Source organism: Herpailurus yagouaroundi, unplaced genomic scaffold (genome assembly GCF_014898765.1).
Source record: "Herpailurus yagouaroundi ecotype Mexico unplaced genomic scaffold, PumYag 216, whole genome shotgun sequence".
NCBI classification, from domain to species: Eukaryota; Metazoa; Chordata; class Mammalia; order Carnivora; family Felidae; genus Herpailurus; species Herpailurus yagouaroundi.
In genome coordinates this window covers 3,528,304-3,555,326 of record NW_024412447.1, presented here as the reverse complement: position 1 = coordinate 3,555,326, position 27,023 = coordinate 3,528,304, and the positions used below count along the sequence as shown (strand labels likewise).

The 27,023-nt window shown below is 52.7% G+C and overlaps 2 long non-coding RNA genes across 2 annotated transcripts; both read left to right on the top strand.

Moving 5' to 3' along the window:
* The first annotated feature begins 191 nt into the window (after nt 1-191).
* On the top strand, nt 192-9,253 carry LOC121017521 (uncharacterized). The gene is made up of 3 exons (XR_005784795.1): nt 192-1,468; nt 4,688-6,123; nt 8,614-9,253. It is a non-coding gene; the product is annotated as an uncharacterized LOC121017521 (long non-coding RNA).
* A 9,305-nt stretch (nt 9,254-18,558) lies between these two features.
* Nucleotides 18,559-21,279, top strand: LOC121017520 (uncharacterized). Its single transcript, XR_005784794.1, has 2 exons — nt 18,559-19,344; nt 20,278-21,279. It is a non-coding gene; the product is annotated as an uncharacterized LOC121017520 (long non-coding RNA).
* The last annotated feature ends 5,744 nt before the right edge of the window (nt 21,280-27,023 follow it).

Below are 27,023 nucleotides of genomic sequence, written 5' to 3'. Positions count from 1 at the left end.
GGGGGGAAGGGAGGGTCCGCGCCGGGACCGGACCACGTGCGCACCACGTGGCGCACCCGGCAGCCCCTGACCGCGGTCGGACGGCCAGGCCGGCCACGCCGCGCCGCCAGCAGCCGGCAAAGGCTAAGGGATCGGTCTGCCCCTGGCGCCCCTGCTGACCTCCGACCTCCGACCCCACTACCTTTCGGGTTGCCCCTCGCGGGTGGCCGCGCCGTGTGTTTATAAACAGAGCTCTCGGCGGCGCCCAAACCCCGGATCGCGGATCGACTCCCGGGGAGCGGAGCCTCCTGCGCATGCGCCCCGCGTCTTCCGCGGGGCTCTTCCTGCGCAAGCGCCTTGGCGGGCGGAGGGCGCCGCTGCGCCGGGCGGGGACCCGTCTGGAGCGGGAGGGCGGCGGCCGGGACAAGCTGGGTTCCGCGGTTGCGGCCCGGCTGGGCCCCGCCCGCTCCTTCCCGGGCTGCGTTCCGCGGTTGCAGCCCGGTGTCCTGAGGCCGGGCCCCGTGTGGGAAGTAGGGTACAGGCGGCAGGTCGGGCAGATGAGCTCCTGATCTGAGTCCCCCCTTCCCCCCCCCCCCCCCCCCGCGCTGTCCTCCCTGGCCCACGTGGCTCTGGGGCCAGTCCCCACCCAAGAGAGCCTTTAAACCCAGCAGCCCCCAGCCGCCCCCCCCCCCCCCCCGTGCTGATGAATGGGTGCTCATAAGGTGTTTACACACAGTGGGATACTGCTGAGCTTCAAAAAGCCAGAAAGATACTGTGTTAGCTGTATCTTGTCTCGGTGAACAAGGAAGACAACTCTGCCCCAAGCCACGAGGGCCACGAACCTGAGGCTGAGTGACAGAAGCCAGACACGGAAGGACCACTACTGCATGATTCCACTCACAGGAGGGCAGATTCATAAGGACAGAGAGAATAGAGGTGCCCAGGGGATGGGAATTCTTTGATGGGGACGCAGTCTGAGTTTGCGAAGATGAAAAAAAGTTCTGGAGACGGATGGTGTCAGCGGCTGCGCAGCGATGTGAATGTGCTTAATGCCCCTGAATCCTGCACTTGAGAATGGTTAAAATGGCAAAGGGTGTGCGGTGTGTGTGCTTTACCACATCCTCCCCAGTCAGTATCACATCAAGTTCTGCCAGGCAAGATCCTTTCTATGTTCTAAAAGGCCCCGACCTCTCTCATCCCTGCCCACCTCATCTCGAACCCCTCCGGCCCCACCCAGTCGCCTTTCTTGCCTAGAACACACCATTTTTGCTGCTCCTTGCTGTTCCTGCTGACAGAAATGCTTTTCCCTCTCATCTTCGCACGGCTGTTCCCTTCTCGTGGACTCGTCCGTTTCATACACATGCTTATTTTCTGCCAGGCGTTATACAAGACCGGGTGATGCCCAGGTGATCAAAACAGGTTAGGACTTTCCTCTCATGGACTTTATAATCTGGCAGAGGGTATAAACGCAGAAAAAATGTCAGATGGTGTAAGTACCGTTAAAAAAACGGCACGAGGCAACTGTGGACCGGGGATCTAAGCTAGATGGGGTAGGCCTGAGCGACTCACTGAGAGCTGGTGGCCTGAGCTGAGACCCTGCAAGACTGGGAGAGGGGGAGAGAGGGGTTTCTCGGAGAGAGAGGGCAGCTGGTGCAAAAACCCTAGAGGCCAGAACCATTTTCGTGTGTTTGGGGAGCAGAAAAAGGCCAGGTGGGAGGACTATGCGAGTGAGAGAGAGGTTTAAGAAAGGAAGGCAGACCCGGGGCACCTGGGTGGCTCCGTTGGTTAAGCGTCCTTGACTTTGGCTCAGGTCGTGATCTTGGGGTTTGTGAGTTCGAGCCCCGCGTCAGGCTCTGCACTCGTGGTGTGAAACCTGCTTGGGATCTGCTCTCTCTCCCCCTCTCTCTGCCCCTCCTCTGTGTGCACAGTCTCTCTCTCTCTCTCTCTCTCTCTCAAAATAAATAAAAACAAAAAAGAAATGGAGGCACACAGGTAAGTGCTCCTGTTACTTTCCGGGAGGGAAGGACCCTCACACTCGCTTGGGAAAAGCAATTATTGTGTTTGGCCCGCAGTGTGCTAGGTCAAGAGTTCACTTAGGGCTTAGCTATTCCGGTTTTCGCTTGGGGGTCTCAGGCAGTTACCATCAGATATTGGTGGGGGTATGGACATCTCTTTTTTTCTGGTTTTAGACATAAAAAAATCTATTTTACAGGCATGCACACACATGAGCGTGCATACACACACACACACACACACACACACACACACACACACACACACCAGGTGCTACATAACTTATTGAGCCACGTTCCTGTGTTTCCCATAATCACTGCTGATGACTTTGCAGTAATAAACAGAATTTGGTAACTGGGCACAGAGAAGGTCCTAGAGGTGTGGAATTGCCACATCTAAAAATGTTAGAAAAGAGGTCTAAACCAGTGATATTTGAAGTGAGGTTGTAGACCACTCCTGATCTGCCCACTGTTTCCTGGTCTGTGACAAGAAAGTGCAGACATTGGAAATAAACATTTAGAAAGTTCTTTAGGGGGCGCTCGAGTGACTCAGTTGAGCATCCCACTTCGGTTCAGGTCGTGATCTCGCAGTCTGTGAGTTCAAGCCCTGTGTCGGACTCTGTGCTGACAGCTCAGAGCCTGGAGCCTGCTTCAGATCCTGCCTCTCTCTCAAAAATAAATAAGCATTACAAAAAAATTAAAAAAAATAGTTCTTTAGGAATTTGACTCTTTTTTTAAAAAAGTGTTTATTTATTTTGAGCAAAAGAGCAACCAAGCACACTCGATCAGGGGAAGGGTGGAGAGAGAGAGGGAGAGAGAGAGACAATCCTGAATCCCAAGCAGGCTCCAAGCTGTCAGCACGGAACCCGACACGGGGCTTGATCCCACAAGTCGTGAGATCATCACCTGAGCCAGAATCAAGAGTCAGATGCCCTTACCGACTGAGCCACCCAGGTGCCCCTAGGAATTTGACATTTTAATGACATCCGAGAGTGGATCCCATGGACTCATCATCTATTTTGTAAAACACATTGAGAAGAAGACCACAGTCTGGCCCTTGACTGCACATGGTTTGGGAAGGACTGGAATCAGTAAGTCGCCTAAAGTGTGCACGGCATGAGCCGTATCTAGAAAGACAAGACAACCGGAAAACTACTGTAACATGAGTGGATATGAAAAAAAATCAATAGTATTTCTATGTACAAATAGCAGCTCCTCAGAAAATACACTGGAAGAAAAGATCCCTTTTCCAGTGCAAAATAAATGGAGACACCCAGAAATAAAGCAAAAATGTGCAATGTCTGTATGAATGATTTGCTCCCTTTAAGAACTGGAAGACGCAAGAGGTTTTCTGGACAAAATTGAGGTTAAGAAGGACCTTCACTCACTTTGCCATAGGCCTAGAACATATCCAAGGAAGCCACGGTGTGGTTCTGGAAACTTCATGGTTTCTCGAAGGCACGGACGAACCCACGTCTGTCTCCTTGAAACTGCCTCGTCTAGATACTTCACGTAAATGGAATCACACGGTATTCTTTTCTGTTTGTCTGGCTCCTTTCACCGGGTATCATGTTTTCAAGGCTCGCCCACGTTGTAGCAGGTGTCAGCCTTTCGTTCCCTTTTACAGCCGAATAATATTCCATTGTGCGGACAGACCACGCTTTGTTTCTGCACGCATCTACCGACAAGCACTTGTTGATGAACATATTCCTTTCCGCTCTTGTGAATGATGCCGCTGTGAACATGCACCTACAGGTATCTGAGGCCCTGTTTTCAATTCTTTCGAGTATACAGCTGGGACTGCCAGTTGCTGGGTCACGTGGTGATTTCCGTTTTACTTTTTGAGGCACCGCCAGCCTGTTTCGCACGGCAGCCGCACGTTTCTGCGTCCCCACCGGCAACGTGTGAGGGTTCCAATTTCTGCACATCGTCACCTGCCCTTGTTAATTTCCATTGTAAACATTACATCCATCCATGCAAGGTGGTGTCTCACTGCATTTTCATTTGCACTTCCCTAGCGATTAATGATGTTGAGCATCTTTTCACGCGCTGGCTGGACATTTGTGTTTTCCCTGGAGAAAGAAATGCCGGTAAATGTTAAGAAGTATATTAGTAAAATTTAAGAAAATATTTTTCTGTGTTTTTTAATGACACCCCAACAAACGTAATTCAACATGTATTTCAGCAAACTTTATGAGCAAGATCGAAAGATAACGGGAGCCTAGACAAATGATGGTTAACACGCAACACAAAGAAGGGCCTAGAATCTACAACTCTCCAGTAATAGTGAACATATCTAGCACCCAGAACTTGATCTTTTTTTAAACAGAATATTGAGAAAATATTCTTTAAAAATTTTTTTTAATGTTTGTTTATTTTAGAGAGAGAGAGGGCATGAGCGCACATCAGTGGGGGGAGGGGCAGAGCGAGAGGGAGACACAGAATCTGAAACAGGCTCCAGGTTCCCAGCTGTCAGCGCAGAGCCCAATGCGGGGCTTGAACTCCCCGCCTGCGAGATCACGACCTGAGCCGAAGTTGGACGCTCAACCGACTGAGCCACGCAGGCACCCTGAGAAAATATTCTAATATAAAGCAAAAGCCCTCAAGCTTGGTTTTATGTTGGAATAACAGGGGAAGTTTAAAAAGAAATTAAACTGGGGTCTCTAGGAATGCTCACATCAGTATTTTTTTTATAGCCCCACAGGTGGTTTATTTCAACATGCAGATGACTTTAAGACCGGCATTCTAGAACAGAGCATCTCAGACTTGACCGTGTCTGTCTGTGAATCACCTGGGGGACGGGTTCAAATGTGGATTCTGATCCAGGAAGTCCGGGGTGGGGCCGAGCTCTGGGGTATTGCGGATGGAGTCAAATGAGAACCACATTTTGGGTTGCAGAAATCTCCCAGGTGCTGCTGATGCGGATGCTGTTGGTCGCGGGACCACGTTGTGAACATCAAGGATCGGCCGGGGCCTAAGAGCAGCGGCCGCTGGGGCTTGCTAGAAATGCAGGCTCTCAGGCACCACCCCCGCCCGCTGCCTCGGATGCTGCATCTGACGAGGTCCCAGGGGCCTGCTAGGCATGTAACCCTGGGATGAGCCCCGGTCGAGGGTCCTCCCTGTCTTGGCCCTGTGGTCTCACCAGCTCATAGCGGAGGGGCCGGGCCAGGAGTGTCTGGGCTTTCCGGCTTCTGTCCCTGGAAAGCTCTGAACAACTCCCTGCCCCCCCACCTCCCCCCAACCAAGGGAGAATAGTGATAAGTGACTGTTTCTCAAGTGCCCCGACCTTTCTTGGATGGAAAGCCCCCCGGTTAGGAGGAGGATTTCGTGTTTGCGGGCCACGTTGGCCGCGCCTCTTGTCATCCTGGAGATGGCAGTGCAGGACGGCAGCTGAACAAGGCCGCGGCCGCAAACCCGCAGCAGCTCCTCCCAGACGCTGCCATCATCCCTCCCACTGTGATCGCCAGAACTGGCCCCGGTTCTCCCCCGGGGTCCCAGCCCTGAGCTCTGGTTTCCCCACGGCGGGGAGGGGGTGAGGCAGGTGCCCCGCCCCGAGCCTGGTGGGGGTGGGCGGGGTTCGTGTGTATCTGCCGCAACAGGAGAGCATTCGATATTCCACCAGCATTTCATTGACTGCCTACTGTGTGACATGCAGCCTGCTACGTGCCGGAGACCTAGAAGGCAAAGCGAGCCCACAGTGCTGGAGCCTGCCCAAAGCCACGAGCCAGCGCTGCCGCCACAGCTGCCTGGTGCTCGGGGCGGGTATAAGGAGGGTGGTGACCTCATCTGGGAGGTGAGATCTAAGGGGCAGACAAGGAGCCCGGCAGGAAGCACACGTAGTGACTTTGAGGCAGAAACCGCATGCGTGTCAGCACATCCGTAAAGTTTCCCAAGATCACTGGTACAAACTGGTCCCAGGCAGTCAAAGCTGGGTTTACGGGCCATCCTGTTACTCAGAAAGGGCACGCGCTTTTCGGCAGGAATGGCCCTAAACGGTGCGGAAATACCTGTCCTCAAAATAATGAGCGCGTGTTCCCAGAGCGGGGGCCGTGTGCAAGATGTGGCCCTCGGTCACGCGGAGAAGCGACGGCCCGGCTCTTGTCTGCAGAGGGCTGCTGGTTTTACTGAAAAGGTTGGAAACCGCACATAAAAAGAAAAAAAAGAAACAGGAGGCCAGCGTGGTTTATGAAATGGCAGATGGGTGACAGAGGGTGTTGGGGTCGTGTGGAGTTCAGAGGGGAGAAAGTGGGTGCAGGGGGAGGACGGGGGCGGTCTAGGTGGGTGAGAGGCGGGGGGTGCAGGTGAGGCCAGTGTGGGTGAGTCCTGAGGGACGGGCTGGGCGGGGGGGCCCACGCCTGATGCTGTAAGCCAGAGCCGTTTATCCCGGGCTCGTCCAGCCCGGTACCCGGTACCCGGAGGAAGAGAAAGAAGTCTTCTAGGGCTCGTCCTGCTGAAACTCCCCGGAAGCATCCGCTTTATCTTGCAAAATGCTCATACATTTTGGATTTGACTCTGTGACAGAGGCACGTTTAGCATAAAAATAATGTTTTGAATTACTAGCTACGAGATTTGAATTTTCTTCCTTTACGCTTGCTTCCCGACAGTCTGAGGTTTTAGGAAGGCAGGCCCTTCCCTGTTTCCCTGACGCACTCCTCAGCAGGACACAGGGGCCAGCGAGGAGGCTTCTTCCCTGGGGGGCATCAGGGCCTGACGGCCTGGGGTCAAATCCCGGCATGGCCTCCCCATGTGACCTGGTGGGGGAGACCCTTCTCTGGTGGGTGCCTGGGCTCCCTGAGAGGGGAGGAATCTCAGGACCCACCTCACAGGTTTGGGTGAGTACTGAATGAGTGAGTACCCATAAAATACTTAGCACGGCACATAGCAAACAGTTGATCAACGTCAGATGGTAAGATACTACGTTAGTCAGTAAATGGGAGATGTTATGGTCACCAGCATCACTGACAGGTCACAGGTATCTTGAATGGTTCCCACTTCAAAAAGTGTGTCCAGGTCTGTAGCGGGCAGTCGAGGTCCTACGAGTTAAATTGTTGTGATTTTGGGGGCCGGTGGGGGTGGGGGGGGGCACAGTCTGACGCATGAGGACCTGGCTGCCTTTGGCTCTTGGAGAAACCACACCACACCACCAAGTTCACCAGCTGGAAAGACCGGGGAGGGGCCCTGGTGAAGGGGGCAGGTTGCCCACATGTCCTGGAAATCGATACGGGAATTGGATCTGGATGAATCTTTGCCCACCTGCCCGTTGGGTCTGGATGAATCCTTGTGTCCCTCTGAAATTCATCCGCTGAACCTGGGCCCTCGGGTGTGGCTGCATTTGGAGGCAGGGCCTCTGAGGAAGTAATTCAAGTTAACTGAGGTCCCGAGGGTGGGGCCCTGCTCCCACAGGATTAGCGTCCTTATTAGAGAGCTCGCCGTGCTGTCACGTAAGGTCACGGCGAGGAGGTGGCTGTCCGCAAACCAGGAAGAGAGGTCTCACCAGAAACGGCCTGTGTGGGACTTGACCTCGGACTTCCAGCCTCCAGAACGGGGAGAAAGTATATTTCTGTGGTTTAAGCCACCCAGTCTGTGGCACTTTGTGACGGCAGTTGGAGCGTAGCTGGTGCAGGGAAAGAGGCCATCATTTATTAGATACCTACTGTGTGCCATGCCCAGAAGGCTGTACACAGATGATATTTTTAGGCTCAGAGAAGTGTGTTCTCACCCTTTTCTCCAGCTCTCTCCCTCATTTTGTGATTATGCCTTCTTCAGCTTCTTTCCTCATTTTATTTTATTTTATTTATTTATTTATTTATTTATTTATTTTTTAATTTTTTTTCAACGTTTTTTATTTATTTTTGGGACAGAGAGAAACAGAGCATGAACGGGAGAGGGGCAGAGAGAGAGGGAGACACAGAATCGGAAACAGGCTCCAGGCTCCGAGCCATCAGCCCAGAGCCCGACGCGGGGCTCGAACTCACGGACCGCGAGATCGTGACCTGGCTGAAGTCGGACGCTTAACCGACTGCGCCACCCAGGCGCCCCTCTTTCCTCATTTTAATGGTCTGTATGTGTGTGGGCCTTCCGCTGGACTCCCAGCCTCTCACGGAATACTTGGAACGAGCAGGTGGTGGATGGAGGCGCCTGAGGTACACAGTGGGTCCTCACTGAGCCCTCGAAACACGGAGCCCTCGAAACAGGCAGGGGTGGGGTGCCTTGTGACAAATGCACACATTTGGACAGTTGTGGCCGTGGACGGGAACCGGCTTTGACTGGCTGCAAAGATCCCGGGCCCCCCACAAGACCCAGCCGCCTTCAGTGAGCTCGCGTGTAGACATGGTGAGCTTCCCAAGACGGCGGGGGTCGGGGGGTGCCGCTCTGGGGTCCAGAGGCTGCTCGTGGACGGGAAGGATGCTCGGTTTGGGAGGGACATCACTGCGCCCTTCCTCCAAGACTGCACTCTGGTCTTCACGGTCACGGAAGGCGGTCACTGGGGGCTTCGCCCACGTACCTGCTGATGGGACTCCCCGCCACAAAGGGTCTACTGGACCTTTTTTCGGATCGTTTATGTTCTTCCTCGTCCTGAGCTGATATCTATTTCCCCCCCCTTTTTTTTTTAAAAAAAAAGGTACACAGGACAGAGCCGTGAGGAGAACCTTGAGGTCTCGAGACCTTTCTCTTGCTTGAACAGCAGCCCATTAATCAAAGCTTTGCATTTAGTTTTTCGCCTCTTCTGAATCTGTCTCACTCCACTGCCCTCAGCCGGTATTTGTAGAACCTGCTCACGGGAGCCGCCTGAGGACCTCCGCCAAATGTCTGGCTGCATCCCAGACGCATCGTCTCTGGAGTCTCCCCTCTCAGGAAGGGAGAGCTTCCTCTCGTATGAGTGGTCTCTGGATCCAGGCTGTCCCCAGAGGACCCTCCGCTCCTGCCTTGTGCTCCCGGGGTTTACGAGACTTCCGGACTGTTGCCCAGCCAGACGTGGAGTTCCGAAGCTTCTGGAATCTGCCTTTTTTGGCAAAGAGGCACAGATGTTCATCTCTCCTCTGCTGGCACCTTCCCACTGCTCGGGGCTCTGTGAGGGTGGGGGCTACATCTGTCACGGTCACCGTCCCGCTGGCCCGCCGCGCCCCCAGAGCCTGGCAAAGAGGACGTGTGTCCTCGGTAACTGTGTCGATCTGCCCCGAGCTGAGCTGACGCCGGTCCGACAGTCTCGCTCATAGGCTCTGTCGTGCCCGTGATCCTTCCGATTTCCCAGCTCTTCTCAAAACACGGCGTATTCCTTTTTGCGACTGTAAAAGGAGCACGTGCCCACTGGGGATCCTGAAGGTGACCGAACCAAAGGCAGTCCACGCTTAGGGCTCGAAGGTCACGAGTACCAACGGTTCCGACTCTGGCATCCACTCACCTACCGAATGTTTCTGCCGGGGTGTCTCTAACGCATCTCAAACCCTACCTGACCCCAATCGGCCTTCTCGTCTTCCCCTTCACACTGCTCCCGAGTTCCCAGACTGGTTCACAGCATCGCAATTCACCGGATCGCCCAAGACAGAAGCCTTACGTTACTTTCCACTTCACCCCCAACATCCAATTATTCATCAAGGCTTGCCCAGTCTTGCTCCCCGGAATGCGGCTTCTCATCATTACCGCAGCTTCCCCAGACTCTAAAACAGCCCCTCATCACTGCTCATCTGAATCATCGCAGCCACACTCTTACTGGTCTCCCGACCTCTCCGGCCGGGGCGACCTAATCTCTCCAGTGCTGCTGGGATAAGACCATATTATCCCTCTGCTCAAAAAACATCAGAGACGCACCGTTTTCCACCGAAAAATCCAGCATGACATTCAAAGCTGTGTCTTCATCTCCCATCTACTCAAGTGTCACCTCCTCCAGGAAGTCTCCTCTGATCTTCAGGACCAAAATTAACAACCCCATTTCCCTGTTCTCCCATGGTGCTTTCGCTGGGTGCCTTTAACAGGTCTTACCCATCATTTCATGGTTTGTCACATAAATCTCTTGCTCCCTCTCTGGACTCAGGAGCTCATCAGTACCAGGGACCACTCCACTCACCGTCGTGTGACCCGAGAGAATCACAGTATTGCTCGGGTGGATTTCAGCACAGAATTCATCTGGACATAGAAACTGGAACTTGAAAAGCACAGATATGCAATCTGAGTATCACCTTAGTTCCCTGGCACTTGTGTTTTCTAAGAGTTTTCCGTTAAAGTGTTACATGGATTTTTGTCTTTCAAATTTTTTTTTTAATGTTTATTTATTTTTGAGAGAGATAGAACAGGGGGGTGGGCAGAGAGAGAGGGAGACACAGAATCCGAAGCAGGCTCCAGGCTATGAGCCATCAGCACAGGGCCGCCCCATGCAGGGCTTGAACTCATGAACTGTGAGATCATGACCTGAGCCAAAGTTGGACACTTAACTGACTGAACCACCCAGGCTTCCCTGGATTTTTGTCTTTTAAACACTGAATTTAGATTTTCTCTATTTAAAGTTAAAATACATGTATTTCCCAGTTACCCATTTCCTCTGATTTTGCTTGAGGAATCTCCTGTCCCTTTCCCATTGGATACAGTTCAATGGCAGTGAGTGGGGTTTAGAATCAGGAGGGAATCTGCCCTCCACCCAGCACACAAGGCATCACACGGCCCAAGCTAGACCCAACTGGATGCTTCTTCCTCTGGAGCTGAGTCCTGGGCAAAAGAACAAAGGGGCTACAAAATGAATGGAATTCATTCCACTTGTGGGATGTGCCACAATTAGGGCCTCGCCCCTTGTGGGCTTAGGTGACACTTACATTTTTGACAATTACAATGAGATGGGAATTTCAGGGCTCCAAAGGGTTTTGCCAATAGTCTTCTTCCTGGTACTCCCAGCTCTCTGCTGGAGGCAGGTCTCCTCACTTCCTGGACCTCTGAGCTGGCAGGGCTTACCTGGCGTGAGGGGTGGATGCAGGCAGCCCCCCGTGCTTTACAGCTTGCCGTGGTGGGGAAGTCTTTTGTGACGGAGAAATGTGGGCACAGATAGTCATGACTTATGTTTTATTTGAGACACTGAGAAGGTAAGTTTCTCCCCGGAAATAGATAAGAATAAACCAGCAGGATCTCCAAAGAGGGACTTCTAGAAGGCAAATGGATAGACTTCTCTGTTTTTCTTCTTTTCCCAACCTAACGCTTGGCTTCCAGGAAAGGATGTGGTTTGCTTTCAGACACAGGTGACTGTTTACTAACCCAGCTGCTGCTCTCTCGAGAAGGAGGATTACCACACGCGGGTGAGGAGGTCACCCATAACTTTGTGGGTGTGGTTCTTGCTTCTTAACTCTCCAGCTGCCTCCATTCTTGCCCGTTTTTAAGCCAGGTTCTCCAGTTTCTTGTTGGTCCTGTGAGCCCTGGATGGCTCAGGGATGAGTTTGCAGGCAGTGGAAAAAGAGTGACTTAAATATCAGGCAGCTGGTCCGGTCTGTGGCTCCAGAGAGTCGCTAATGTCACAGACTATTCTTGTCTCTCTGCTCTAACCATCCTCAGCATGGCGCTTCGATCGTTAAGGTCACGTAACGTCATCATTGCTGCTGCGGCACCAGCCATCATGTTGATATTCCATACAGGAGGAATGAGGAAGGAGGAGGGTCAAAAGGGCATTGCCAGCACAGTCAGCCACTTAAAAACAAACAAACAAACAAACAAGCAAAAAAAAAAAAAACCCTTTCCCAGGATTCCAACCCATTGGACTTCCATTTATATCTTGTCTGCTGTAATAATGTCACACAGCCACACCGAGTTTTAAGGGAAGCTGGGCAGTGGGGTTTAAATGGACATGTTCCCACTGTGACAAAGATCAGGCTTCTTTTAGAAAGGGGGAGAGAGAGAGAGAGAGAGAGAGCGAGAGAGAGAGAGAGAGAATGTTGGGTGGGCAAGTCTCACTCTTTGTTTTGTCTCAGCCCCCAACATCCTTCCTAGGACTTGTTTTTGATTAGATTAATTTGAGTTACTTTCTGTGACGTGTAACCAAAGAAGACTGAAACCGTAACTTATTTATCTAGATCTGCCGTGGGGGAAAAGGGAAAATACATGAAAGAAAAAAATCAAAATCACCTGTAATGCTACTATCGAGGGATAGATATCGTCAATAATATATTAATAACAGTAAATATTCTACTAACTTGTGTTTTTTCTTTTTCCTTTTTAACATTTATTCATTTTTGAGAGATAGAGAGGGACAGAGTGCAAAGCAGGGGTGGGGTAGAGAGAGAGGCAGACACAGAATCCGAAGCAGGCGCCAGGCGCTGAGCTGTCACACAGAGCTCGACACGGGGCTCGAACCCACGTATTGTGAGATCATGACCTGAGCCGAAGTCGGATGCTTAACCGACTGAGCCACCCAGGTGCCCCCCCAAATAAACACAATCTTCAAGAGATGCAGCCTTCCCCGCTACATCAACACCTCGTTTTTTTGGTTTCACCCTGGGGTTTGTGTGCAGCTGTCGGGCCACCGTGATGGGGCTGGCCACGCTGGTTGCTCGTGGCTGGGCTCTGTTCCGACCGGCTCGTGCCAGGCCGTACTGACCGTTCAACATTTTTGTGAATAAATGACCTATTTTTAAAACTCTTTATTTGGAACAAATTCTAGATTCTCAAGAAGTTGCAAAAAAATATATACGGGGAGGTCCCCTGAACTATATCCAGTTTTCCTCAATGGTAACATCTTGCATAATTATAGTACAATATCATATCCAGGAAAGTGACGTTTGTATACTCTGTAGAATCTACTCGGATTTCACCAGTTGTGTGTGTGCGCGTGTGTGCACATGCAGTTTCGTGTCATTTTATCTCATGAGTAGATCTGTTAACCAGTACCACAATCCAGACACAAGGAGCCCCCTTAGGCTGTGTCTTTACTCTGTCACACCCACAGATTGGCTTTTTTCCTCCACTCAGCATGATTCCCTTGAGATTCTTAAAAGTTACTATGTGTATCAACGGCCTGTATCAACGGCCTGTTCCTTTGTATTGCTAAGTAGTATCCGTGGTGTGGATGTAACGCTTTCCTTGAAGGGTACTGGCTGTTTCCAGTTTGGGGCCATTATGAAGAAAGCCACTATGAACAGTCGTGCACAGGTTTTTGTGTGCACGTAAGTTTTTATTTCTGGAATTCGCCAATTTTCTAGATGGCTGCGTCATTTTACGTTTCTGTCAGCAACGTAGGCGGGACCTAGTTTCTCCGCGTCCTCACCGGCACAGGGTGTTGTCTGTTTCTTTTTGTTTTAGCCACCGTGGTAGGCGTGTAGCGATAGTTCACTGTGGTTTCGATTTGTGGCTAATATTGTCGAACTCTCTTCATGTGCTTAATTCCTGTCTATCTTTTTCAGTGAAAGGTCTTTTTGTTCCTTTCCCCATTTTCCAACTCGATTTTATTTCTGCTATGGATTTTTGAACGTTCTTTTTATTTATTTATTTATTTAAAAAAAAATTTTTTTTTCAACGTTTATTTATTTTTGGGACAGAGAGAGACAGAGCATGAACGGGGGAGGGGCAGAGAGAGAGGGAGACACAGAATCGGAAACAGGCTCCAGGCTCTGAGCCATCAGCCCAGAGCCCGACGCGGGGCTCGAACTCCCGGACCGCGAGATCGTGACCTGGCTGAAGTCGGACGCTTAACCGACTGCGCCACCCAGGCGCCCCTGAACGTTCTTTTTAATACTATGTATTCTAAATATAAATCCTTTGCAAAATAAGTGGTTTGTAGAGGTGCCTGGGTGGCTCAGTCGTTAGATGTCTGACTCTGGATTTCGGCTCACGTCGTGATTTCGAGGTCATGAGATCAAGCCCAGCATCGGGCTCTGTGCTGGGCCTGGAGTCTGCTTGAGAGTCTCTCTCTCCAAAAAAAAAAAAAAAAAAAAAAAAAAAAAGTGGTTTGCAAATATTTTCTCTCCGTCTGTAACTTGTTTTTCATCCCATTAACAGAGTCTTTTTTTTTTTTCCCCTATTGAGATATAAATGACACACTGAAATTTCATGCTTTTAAAGCGCACGGTCCACTAGTGTTTAGTGTGTGCATAATTTTGTGCAACAGTTAATCACTATAAAATTCCTGAGCATTTCCATCACTCCAGAAATAAACTCCAGACCCATTAGGCAGCCCGTCCTCACTCTTTCCCTCCCTCCAGCCTTCACATCCACTTTGTCTCCGGATTCACCTGCTCTGAGTGTTCTGCACAAGTGGAATCACACCACACGGGATCTTGTGGGTCCGGCTTCTTTCTCTCAGCAGCGTGTTTTCAGGCCTTACGTTTTGCAGGCTTTCCGTTCCTTTTATGGCTGGACAGTATTCCCTTGTACGGACAGACCGCATGGCGTCGGTCCATTGTTCGGAGCTGGATTGTGTCCTCCAAAAAGGAAATGTTGAAATCCCAGCCCTCCGTACCTCAGAACCTGACCTTATTTGGATACAGGGTGGTTGCCCGTGTAACTAGTAAAATACAGTCATACTGAGGATCAAGCCCTTGATGACTCGTGTCCTAATAAGATACACAGAAGACGGCCACGTGACAACAGAGGCAGAAATTGAAGTGACACAGTCACAGCCTAGGAAATGCCGAGCTTGGCAAGAGAGGAGCCCCCTCCAGCTCCCGGAGGGGCGAGGCGCCTCCGACACCTTGGTTTCAGTCGGCTGGTCTCCAGAGCTGGGAGACCGTACATTTCTGTGGTTTGAAATCACCTGGTTTGTGGCCGTGCCTTGCGGCAGCCGGAGGAAACTCACGCATCCACTCATTAGGGCCATTTGGATCGTCTCCACCCATTGGCTGTTGTGAATCATGCCGCTGTGAACGGTCCTGGACAGGTTTCTGTGTGGATATTTGCTTTCAATTCTCTTGGCTCTGTACTTCGGAGGGAAACTGCTGAGTCATATGGTTACTCTGTATTTGATTTTCTGTGTGTGTGTGTGTGTGTGTGTGTGTGTGTGTGAAAAATACACGTAACATGAAATCTATCATTTTAACCATTTTAAAGTGTAGGATTCAGGGGCACTACGGAATCTGCAAATTGTGCAACCATCACCATGCTCTAGGTCCAGAACTTTCCCCCCACAAACTGAAACCCTGTAACCAATCCCCCTCCCCCCTCCCCCAGCCCCCGAAAATCACTACGCGGCCTTCTGTCCCTATGGATTTGCCATCCCTAGTATCTCATCTAAACGGAGTTAGACCATATGCGTCCTCTCGTGTCTCGTCCTCTCGTGTGTGGCTTCCTTCACTTCCACCTTCCAGTTCAGCCACGTTCTGGCCTGTGGCAGTACTTCGTTCCTTCTGTGGAGGAGTGGTACCTTTGAGAGAGAGAGAGACAGAGCACGAGTAGGGGAGGCGTAGAGAGAGAGAGCGAGGCACAGAATCCGAAGCAGGCTCCAGGCTCCCAGCTGTCAGCACAGAGCCCGACGCGGGGCTCGAACTCACAGACCGCGAGATCGTGACCTGAGCCGAAGCCGGACGCTTAACCGACGGAGCCCCCCAGGTGCCCCGAGGGTTCTGTTGTTTATAAGCCACCCAGGCTGTGGAACTTTGTTGCAGCAGCCGGAACAGACTGAGACAGTTTTGCCCCATTTTAGAACATAACTGGGCTCCCGTGCTCAGCATAGCGTCTCCCAGACTCCCAGATACTATGTTGCCGGAGACGGGACTTGTTTCTTCTCACTGCTGTACCAGGTTCCGTCACCAGAACAGACCACAAGCGACCACCCACTCACTGTCGGGGGACATCCGGGTGGTGTCCAGCTTTTGCCTGTCACAGATAAGGCCGCAGGGGACATTCTGGAACGCGTCTTCGGGTGCGTCCGGGCTCTTGTTTGTCTTGGGGGACGTCATGGGGCACGTACGTAGCTCTAGCAGGTGCTGGCAGATGTATTTCCGAGGTAGGCGTACCATGGGGTGCTCCCGTGTAAAGGGGGAGACTTTGCTTTTGCCCGGCCTCTTATGGAGGTGCCGTTTTTCGTTGCATTGCTTCGATGGGTAATAATGTGCAACAACTCCTGGGGCACCTGGGGGGCTCCGTCGGGTAAGCATCCGACTTCGGCTCAGGTCATGATCGCCTGTGAGTTCGAGCCCCGCATCGGGCTGTGTGCTGACAGCTTGGAACCTGGAGCCTGCTTCGGATTCTGTCTCCCTCTCTCTCTCTCTCTCTCTCTCTCTGTGCCCCTCCCCACTTATGCTCCCTGTCTCTCTCTCGCTCTCAAAATAAATAAATATTAAAAAAATATTTTAGGGGTGCCTGGGTGGCTCAGTGGGTTAAGCGTCCGACTTCGGCTCAGGTCATGGTCTCGTGGTCCGTGGGTTCGAGCCCCGTGTTGGGCTCTATGCTGACAGCTCAGAGTCTGGAGCCTGTTTCGGATTCTGTGTCTCCCTCTCTCTCTGCCCCTTCCCCGCTCATGCTCGCTCTCTCTCTCTCTCTCTCTCTCTCTCTCGAAATATAAATAAACATTAAAAAAAATAATGTGGGACGCCTTTTCATATTCCAACTTCTCACTTAATGCTATGTTTGAACAGCACTCACTATAATCCTGAGAGGTTGGCATTCTTGTGTTGTTGGACGGATGGGGACATTTGGAGGGCAGAAGGGGCCGGCGGCTTGCCTGAAGAGGAACAGCTGGTACATGGTGGATCCCGGATAAACTCGGATGACAGGGCGTGAGCTCCTACCCGCTGAACTGCAGAGAAGCCTTGTTCTAGGACAGGAACGAGCTCTTCTCCCTCTCGAACTGGAGGAAGACGGGCAGAACTCAGATCAGCCCTTTATTTATTTTCTTCAGATCAGCACGTGAATCACTGAAGCCCGGCAACACACGGGTTAAGAAGGCTCTTTAGGGAACAGGCTTTGCTCTCCCCCGCGTTAGCCCCTGCTGTTATTTTTACGGGAAAGCACGTTCTGAGTTCCAAGCCCGGACGCTAGAAGGAGGCCCGGTGCATGGCCCGTGGGAGCCTGTCTGTGTACCCAACGAAAACAGCACGACTTGAGTAATAGCGAGTCCTGGAAATGATGACGGCCGCTTCCAAGCTTGTTGCCAGCCACTTGCTGGCCTTTGCAGAAACCTGAGACGCAGGCATGTGTGTAGGGGAGGCGGGAGGCGGGAGTCCCCGCCAAGGAGTCTCAGGTTTCGCAATCTCCACGACGCTAGAATCCGTTTTCCCCCTCCCGTCTCGGTCAGGCTGCCCTGGAGCAAACCTGGAGACGGAGATTGGTGTGCAAGCTGTCCTCTGAGGTCAGGGTCCCGGGGTGGTCTGCAAGGTGGGGGAGGAGACCAAGAAGCCAAGGGGGGACGGGGTTTTCTTCAGCAAAGTCTCCCCGAGGGTTTGTCCAGGCTGGGGCGGAGGAGCTGGGCCTTCATATCCAAGTACCTGCGTGTCAGTGACCAAGGGTTCACCTGGGGACAGAAGCCCTGGGCAGCTCTCAGCATCCGCGTGTGCACGCGAAGTAACTGCAGGTGCACGCCGTGCGAAGCAAAGCACCCCAAAGACCAAGGCGGCCGGAAAGAATCACAAGGCTTCAGGGGAGCTCCCCGAGCACACTGGGGGCCGCCCGTCTTGCTGGACTCACACCAATCAATCTCATCGGGCTCCAACCGTGTGATAAGTTGTTCAGTGAGGTGCCGATACCTTGTAACATTTTCGTTGCTTCCAGAAAACAAGAGGCCAGTGATACTTGCCAATGGCAAATGCCAGAAACCATGGGAGCCGCAGCCAGAGGCGAGGATTCCTGCTCACCCATCGGGGAGGTCAGCCCGTTGACACAGCCGGTCCAAGGAAGCTGGCCTCCTTCTGCAACCACACACCGTCTGTGATTCCCGGCGGCCCGGGAAAGAACGTTACTCCCAGAGGCTGGGACGGCGGTTTTCTCTCCCCGTCTCCTCCGAAGCCTTTCCCTGCCCGGCGACGCGTGGGGCCATCTACCGTGACACTGTTGATCGAAACTCAGCATGCTGATGGAAAAGTGCAAACGCGTGAGTGTGTACAGACGGGTGGGTTTTCCCAACGTGAACTCATCCATGTGACCCCCTCCCAGGAGCCCCGCAGGACGTCGGGAGATCCCCCGGGCGCCCTTTCGCTCCGCCCCCTCCTTCCCAGGGAAGGTGCCATCCCGACGTCCGACCCCAGAGGCTAGCTCTGCCCGCCACGGACATTCTACACGAGTGACATCACGCGGGGTGTGCTCTTTCGCGGCCGGATTCGTTCACGCAGCCCCACCTTTGTGAGGTTCGTCTGCATGACGGTTTGCAACGGCGGTTTGCTCTTCTTCCATCGTCGTCTACTGTGCCGCAACTTCTGGATCCTTCCCATCGCTGATGGGCATCGGAGCTCGCTCCCGTTGGGGCCGTTGGAAACGGTGTGCCTGTGAGTGTTCTAGAACGTGTTTCTGGGTGCGCGGATGTGTGCATACTGTTGGGCGCACACCCAGGGGAATGCCTGGCTGTCCGGTATTTGCATGTTCAGCTTGATGAGGTGCAGCCTGTTTGCGAAGTGCACTGATTTACACGCTCGGAAAAGTGCAGCCGTTCTGGGGCCTGCACCACCTCGCCACCCAATCATAATGCAGGGAATGATACACTTCGATATTCTCCACCCTCACGACTGCGGCTGGTTTTTATAACATCTTTGTGGGAATCGGAAAAGGACCCTCCTGCCTTAAGACCCTTCCGCCGGATGAAAATGTGATGAAAGCTGGTCTTGTCAGAGCATGGCGTGTGACTGCCCTCTGCTGGAAGACTGTTGAAATTCATAGTACAGAGCTTGGATCCCGGGCGATGGAAATGGCAGCCTCTTGGGTATGGTAGCCTTGGGCAGTACACGCCCTGGACAACCACACATGGTGACCCTGCCACTCTTCACTCTTGTTCACACACACTGGAGGTGACGGTCAGGACTGGGCAGAGGCGGCCCAATGAAAGCTCACAGGATGATGGCCCGGGGACTGAACCTGGTCTGCTGCTTTTATTCGACCCGCAGAGGGGGAAAAAAAAATGGAGCTAATATTTTAAAATTTGGCAGATTGTGTCTAATGATCTGGAAAGATCTGAGAAATCAGAGAAAGTAGAGAAACTGGGCCCTCACCCCCAAATTATAACACAGAGACTGCTCTCCATGTGTCTCCAGTTAGCCTTCGTCTCCGCCATGCCCGATTGTCCCTCAAGCCTTAGTCAATGGCTACAGCGAAATGAAACTATGCTAATGCAGCGTCAGATGCCTTCCCCAAGTGTCTTCCCTTATGTATCAGCAGTCTTCACTGCTGCTGGAGGCCTGTAAATTTGTGACCACTGGTCTTGACACTGGTGAAAAAAACCCCACCCCAAGCTGATCCTTAGATCGTAAGATCAAGTAACCCCTCTATTCTTTGTGCTCTAGTGAAAATCCCATCGGACAAGGTTTCGGTGGAATCACAGGGTCGAAGGGCTGGAGTTTGCCGGCCCCAACCCCTGCCCCAAGGGGTTGGTGCTTCACCAGCTGGTGGCCCAGGAAGGGGGGAGGTGGGGGGATGTGGCGGGAGGGCTGGGTGAGCAGGTGAGGGTGAGGGGGCTGCATCTAGAACTTGCTCGGAGGGAATCCGGTGTCCCAGGGATCGGGGCTGGGACAGTGTAGCAGCCTGACAGTTATGGGGCTGAGACAGAGTTGACAATTTTGAGGGAGAGAGAGAGAAAGAGAGAGATAGTGTGGGGGAGGGGCAGAGAGAGAGGGAGACACAGAATCCGAAGCAGGCTCCAGGCTCTGAGCCGTCAGCCCAGAGCCTGACGCGGTGCTCGAACTCATGAGCTGTGAGATCGTGACCTGAGCCGAAGTCAGATGCTGAACTGACTGAGCCACCCGGGTGCCCCATTATTGGGCACTTACTATGTTCCAGGAACTGCGTCACGTCAGGTAGCCTTCACAACGATGCTGTCTGCCCTACTGTGTGTCCTCTGATAAGCCCCGTTTTGTAGACAAACCGAAGCCCGAGGCCCAGATCACACTCAGGGGTGGCGGGAGGGCGGGTTTGAACCCAGACCTTCCTGATTGCGGGGCTCCAGCTTCAGACGCCTTTTCTCTTCTGCTCAGAGAGTGTCTGATTTAGAAGCAGAACCTCTTAACTTGTGGCACCAGGTGGAATCTAGGTGGGAAGACAGAACTTTGTAATAATCACAGATGTGTTGGTCTGGTTTTGCTGCTCTCTGGGAGATGTGAGTCCTTTTGATTTTCGATGTCACGAACTCTGATCGCCCACAGGCTGAAAACCACTGATGTCCTACCTTATCTTTCTCTTGCAGGGCCTCCCAGAGTGACCTGACGCTTTGCACAGGGTCACACGTCCCGTCTGTGCCACAACCGGAATCGGGAGCCCGGGTCCTGACTCACTGATTTTTCTCCACCCAACGTGCAGTCTGAGTTTCCAAATCCGGCAGGCATCAGAGCACGCTGCTCTTTAGAAAGATAAGCCAATTTACATTCTTCACCGGCAGGCCGCGGGCTGCCCCCTCTCCCAGAGAGGCCTTTTTCAAACTGACATCTGTCAGCAGCCTTGATCCGTGTGTGGCTTTTTCCAAGCGGTGGTCCTGTTCGGGGACCTCAGCTCAACTTTGATTCCAGCCGCGGCACACGGGCAGCCCCTCCTGGCTCCACTAAGATGGGTCGTGCCCTGGCTGCGAGGGACAGCGTGGGGGCAACCGGGCCCGCGTTGTGCCCTTGCAGGGGTGGGAGAAGGCTCCCATGAGATGCGGGCACGCAAGCGTTTGGAAGAATCATGCGATGTTGGGCAAAGGCAGAGCGTGAGGATTGCAGTGCGTGGGGGAGCGGGCCGGAGGAGGAGGCAGATGGGCGGGTGCTGTGTCCTCTTCTGGAGTCGGGCCCAGAGCCCAGGGCTCCCCTCCCTTCCCTCTGACAGCGCAGGGCTCGCCAGGTTCTGTGCCGGCAATCGAGGGAGCGCCGGAGCTCTCTGACGCTGTGGCTCGGCACTGGAGCCTTCCTTTGGAGACATCTGCCAGCGAGACTGGAGCAAAGCTTCTTTGAGGCCACGAAGAGGTGATTGTTTTGCATTGTGTAGGAGGAGCCATCCAGGGAAGGAGAAATTTCCCTTCGAGAAATTCAGGAGGCGATGCCGGAATCCTGTCAATTCCACGACTCACGGAGCGGGGTCTTTGCCTTTGTAGGGAGGGGTGCGGGGGATGGGTAGGGGGCCGTGACGTGTGCGGGGTCCTTCCTTAGCGGGCAAAAGCCAAAACGGGTGGGACGTGTTCATTCACGTATTTCCTCATTAAAAAATAATTTACTGGCATGCATGCCTCGCCTTCTGTATGGACCCAGCCCTCGGGGCCCAAAGTGCAGGTAGAAATGGATACCCACACAAGTGACTTAGGAGGGCACCGAGGCGGGAAGCGTCAATGCTGCTGGGGAGGTGGGTGTCAGGGGATCTTCTGGAAATGAGGTGACGTTAGCATCTTAAAGGATGCATAAGATTTTCCCAATTAGACAAAGAAGGGAAAGGCATTTACGGTGGAGGAATGGCATGAGCAAAGGCCCTGTGGCTGGAAGGGGCAGGGAGGTTTTGAGCATAAGGGATCACCTGGGGTGGCTGGAGCATGAGGCGCTTGTAGAGGAGGGGGAAGCCCAAATCAGGCTGTGGAGACCCTCTGATACTGTGGTGGGGGGCTGTTATCACTCCTTGCCTCATGTTTCCACGGGACGGAGGCTGTCTCTAGGAAGGAAAAGCACCGTCGGAGGACTTTGTCTGCCTGCCTGTCGCCAGACTGACACAGTGGGCTCAGAGGCACAGCAGACCTGTGGCCCTGGGTCCCCTCTCCCACTATGTCCCATGCGGACGGCCGGGGAGGTGTGCCTGTTGAGATCCAGACCCATCCACGGCAGCTAAGCTCCCGGGGAGGCTGGATCCTGGAATGTCTGGGTGGAGCAGAGCCCCCAGCCCATCAGGAACAGCCCTGCCCGGGTCTGGTCCAGGGATGAGAAGGGCATTCTTGCTGCTTTAAGCCCCAGCACATCTGGGGTTGGTTACAGCAGCTAGCCCGAGTCTGATACATCAGGTGTCGGGAGAGGAAAGGGCAGGAGGAGAGGAGCGGAAGTGACCCACGAGAGGGACTCCTTCCTTGGGGTGCCTGCAGGGTAGCCATGAACATGCAAGCACGCAGCAACATACTCACCACTAGGGGGCGCTGATTCACCCTGGGCACCAAGAGCGGCTGAAACTAAGCTTGAGGTAAAAACGAAGCACAAACACACACACACAGACACCGTGGAAAATGAATTCCAGTACTGCCTCTAATCTACAAGTTTTGTGTTTTTCAAAGAAGGTAACAGCCAATGATTTACTGCCCTAAAACTTGAAAATAGATTATTTGGGCTTTGGGCATGCTGACATACACCGAATTGTCTCTCCTATTTGCATAAAATATGTGATTTCCTTGTCAGTGGTTGCGTTCCGTCTCCAGACAAAACTCTGAACGTGCCAAAGTGATCTTACACACCGCACCACACACGCTCTGGATAAACCGCTTGTACTCAAATCTACATCTCAGCCCTGCCTCTGGGAGGACCCAGATGAAGACAGCCAGCTATGATCGCCAATTACATAGAAAATGGTGATAAGAAAACCCTTGACATTGGGGCTTTAGTTAAAATTGCGTTTCCAGGTCTGGGGCTGTACGTCCACCATAGACCTTGAAATGTGTGGATGTCTGATCTTATCTACTCAGGCTTCCATGGAAACTGCCCCTTCTCACTCAGCCCGCCCCTCCAACAGCCGTCTGATGGTCGCAGTGGGAACCGCCATGTTTGTTCGGCATCTGCTGTTGACAAAGTCCCTTGCTCTGGAGGCGGCTTCACCACAGCTGATCCAGGCAGAGACTTTCCTGGTGCTAAGAGACTCCGGGTTGGCTGGAACTCTCTCGAACCCAGGTAGAGAAACCCTGAGTGCCTTTGGCAAAGACCATCTTCTCCCCGGTTGGCCAGGGATGCCAAGAAGGCAGAACGGATGCCTGGGTTCCCTCAGGTACTCTGGTTCCTGGCTGTGGTCCATTCTGGAGCCGACACTCACATTCTTACATCCCTAGTCTGAAACTCCCATCTGGTTTTGGTGGTAACCCAAAGAAGCCAACGAAGTCCTACCTCACATGGAAACAGAGGCTCCCAGGTGTCCACAGAGGCTTGTCATCAACGTGGGATCCAAGCGGATACTAACGGAGTGTGCAGAGTAGAAAGCTGTACAACAGCAACAGTCAGAGCAACATGGCTTCGGCTCGACTCTGTCAACCAGAAATGCAATTAATCAAAGCCGTGCATTTCCCAAGCTCCCCATCGGCCTGACGCATTACTGTGTTGGGAGATGATTTAAGAGGGAGCCGATGCTACAGAGGAAGGGGACAGGCGTGCATTAAATACAAACAAACAAACAAACAAACAAACAAACAAACGAGTAGAATGGCTGGTCACTCTGATTGCCCCAGGCTCCGTGTATGGTTCTGAGAGTGACATCGGATCTCCTATAACCCTATGGGGAGTCTAATGTGGGATGTTTCCTTCCTGCTGCAGCATCGACACAGCACAGATTCACAGGGAAGGGGGCAAGGACGGGGCATGAATTCAGTGCTGGGTCCACCTGGCACCTTGCGAGGCACCCCACTGGGTGTTCACAGGCGGCTTCCTCAAAGCAAACCAGGGAGCAGCTGTCGAGAGAGGAATTTCTCTCCTAGAAGGCAAAGGTGGAGTCTTAAGTGTTTACAGTCTGCGCGAGGATCTGGGCCCATGGGCGGTGCTCAATACATACCTATAAAATAACGAATGAGTCAGTGAAGTCTAGTCTTCCCAACCTGCCCAAGTTCAAGGGGAGGGGACACAGGTCCCATCCCTCCACGGGAGGGGTGTCAAGCTAGAGCAGGGGGGATGGGAGATGATGTCTGTGGTCCCTTTTGGAAAACACAACCTGCCTTAAGACTAGAGGGAGACAGTGGCACAAGGGAACCAAAAGATTTGCAAGAACCTTCCGCCGGTCCCACCGAGGATCCATGTTCCTGGTTTAGATAAAGGAAATGGGGTAGAGGGAGCGTGGTCTGTGGTCCAAACTCGGCCCATCCACTTATTCCCAGAGTGACCTTTGACCTGCACCTCCCTGCACCTGTAAGAGCTGGCACATGTGACGAGCGGTGGCTGGGATGCCTGTTAGCGTCACCGCTACCGGTTACAGCGGGTCGGATCTGCTGCAAGGCCCTTTGCCCTCTTAGTCACTGGGCGTATGGTCTGTGTGTGACATGCCCTACATCGTTATGAAGACTGACACGATCTGGCCCTGACTTTGTGTGTTGGGACAAGGCGGATTCTGTGTGGGGGAGGAGTACCGCCAGAGGAGGAACATTTGGGGAGTCCAACGACACAGAGGTCCGGTGTTTGTCGAGAGAATGGCATGGACCCAGGGAGCCTGGGGAATGATGCTGGAGGGCAGCCTAGTGGGTTGCGTCTTGGCTGGGGACTTGCCCCGGGTGGGCTGTGTGCTTGCGAAATCGGAGTCAGGGGGATTTAGCGGGGGCGGCCTCTGGACTCAGAGAGATTCCACGATCTCTCCAGTGGGCATCGCGGTGCTCTGGTTGTCATTTTTTTATTGTCTTCCCATCCCAACCTCCAGTAAGAGTCTCTGGGTCAGGGTCGGGGTCAGGGTCAGGAGAGGGCAGATTTTGTGTCCCGCCTTCTAAAGGGAGGTGTCCAGACTTGGCCTCCACCCAGAGGCTGGGCTTGGCTGACTGGAGATTCCCCCAGGCAGTGGGGTGGGGACCCCTGCCCCTCTCTTGGGAGACAAAGCTCTGCAGTGAACTTTGGCCAACGCTCAGCGCCATCTTGTGTGAGCAGCACACCCCACACACGTCTTGTGCCTGCCTTTTTCCATCCGCAGTCTGTCTTCCTTCCCTAACTCCCTCACAGGGATACAGAGTGCCTGCAAAGCACTTTTTTGTTCATCAGACAAAAAGAAAAAAAAAAGGCACTACCGAAATAGAAGATATTATTAATACCTCACGATGGTAAAAATGGTGATCAGGGAGTTGAATTAAGGCATTATGGGAGAGCTGCGGTAGTGAATATTTTAGAAATAAAACACACATGATAAAAGAATTATCAGAGCTACTAATTATAGAGCGGGGACTATTAAGGGAACAGAGGAAAGTCTGCGCTGAGGGGAAAACGGGAAGAAAATTGGTGAACGGAGAAATGGAAAATAAGCAGGAGAGAAATATTTACATGCGTTGCCTTTTCTGTTAGCGTCATCCGAGATGTGATGTGTAGAATCGAAAGGAGTCGTTTAAAGAGGAAAGTGGTCATTTGTTAAGAACGATTTATTTTATATTTTTACGCTGACGTCAGTTTCATTGAGGTATAATTTACACCTAGTGAGATGTCCCTTTTCAGTGTGTGGTTCCATGAATTTTGACAAAGATATTGTCATGGATGTTCCCCTGCAATGAAGATCTAGAATATTCCATCGCCCCACTCAGTCTCCCACAGTCTGCCTTATGCCACCATCTCATCCCCGGAGATGTCCTGCTCCAAGCCAGGAAGGACTTCTTGATGACTGAATCCAGCAGACATCTTTGAGTTGGTTCAGACGTTCATTCAACTGAGTGGGGCCGGGACGAGGGTGTGCACAGAATGGAGGCACGGGTGTGTGGGGGCAGTAGAGGAGACATGGAGGAACTGAGACCACAGGGTCTTAATCCTCTTGAAGGGAGAGGCCAGACTGCCCCATCAGAGTGTTGAGGTTGGGACACTGGATAAGGTGTGAGGGGGGCAGGGAAAGCCGGGAAGATCTGGAGGAAGAGGAGGAATGAAGAATGTCCCGCTTCCTTGTCATCAAGGGGACGGGAAGGTGAAGGGAAGGAGCGAGGCAGGGCTGGGTGTTGGGACAGAGGCAGGGGACAGGTGACGAAGACGCGGCTCTGTGTCAGCCTCGCCCACCAGATCCTTGGTCATCGGGGACTTTCTAAGTGCAGCAAGGAGCTTCAGGGACAGGACTTCCAAAACACCTGGCTACAACCTCTTTCGTTTCAAGATGAACTTGAGCAGATGGTCCAGTTAGATTCCCTCCGCACCTGTCTCCTGCCACTGTAGGATGGGGTGGATGTGGGCAGCCAGCTCGGACTAGAAGCCTTCTAGTATTTCCTGTCTCCAAGGCTGAGTGTGACCTTGCACTCCAGGACAGCTCAGATGGCGAGACTGGGTGGCAGAAGCCAGCCTTCTGCCCTGATGTCCTCAAGATTCAAAGAGGACACTTCTCAGGGCTCAGTCCTCGTTTCTTCCTGACATGCTCTCACTTCCTTGGTGACCTTGGCTGCACTCAGAGCAGATGTCCAGCTGGAGCTCTGTCCCACGCAGCTCCTGGGACCATCCTCTGAGAGTCTGCCTGGTACTCTGCTCCCACCGTGCCCTGGCTCCTCTCCGTGTCGCTGTCACACCTGTCCACCCCCCACCTGGGCACAGGCCCCTCTCCAGGAACACTGTCCCCTTCAGGCAGATCTTTGTTGACATCGGCACCTTCCTCAGCTATCGGGCGCCCTCCCGGCCACCTGAGCAGAGAGAGTTCACCAAGTGTCCAGGGGCTGGTGGGGTCACAGATCCAAGGTCAAGACAGAGCTGGCTCTCTGGGCCTCATCCAAACCAGGTCAGGCCAAACAGAGCCAAACTGACGAACCAAACAAAGCCACTTCCTGTAATTCAGACTCCGTGGCAACTGGCCTGTGCACGTCTCTAAGGATGTCTGTTTCGTTCAGCCATTGTCACGGCCAAATGACTTAATCTAGAACATTTTCTCGTTCGGTTTAAAACAGATCGCTCAGTTTCTTTAGAATTCAGAATACGAAACTCAAAAGTAGTTTCCACAGACTCAGGAATGCTGTACCGACGGCCCTCGAATCTCACGGAGGGTGACCTCGCCTTCTGACTGCAAACAGTTCACACCCCAATGCAAAGCACTTGAAAAAACAAAACAAAACAAAACAAAACAAAACAAAACAAAACAAAACAA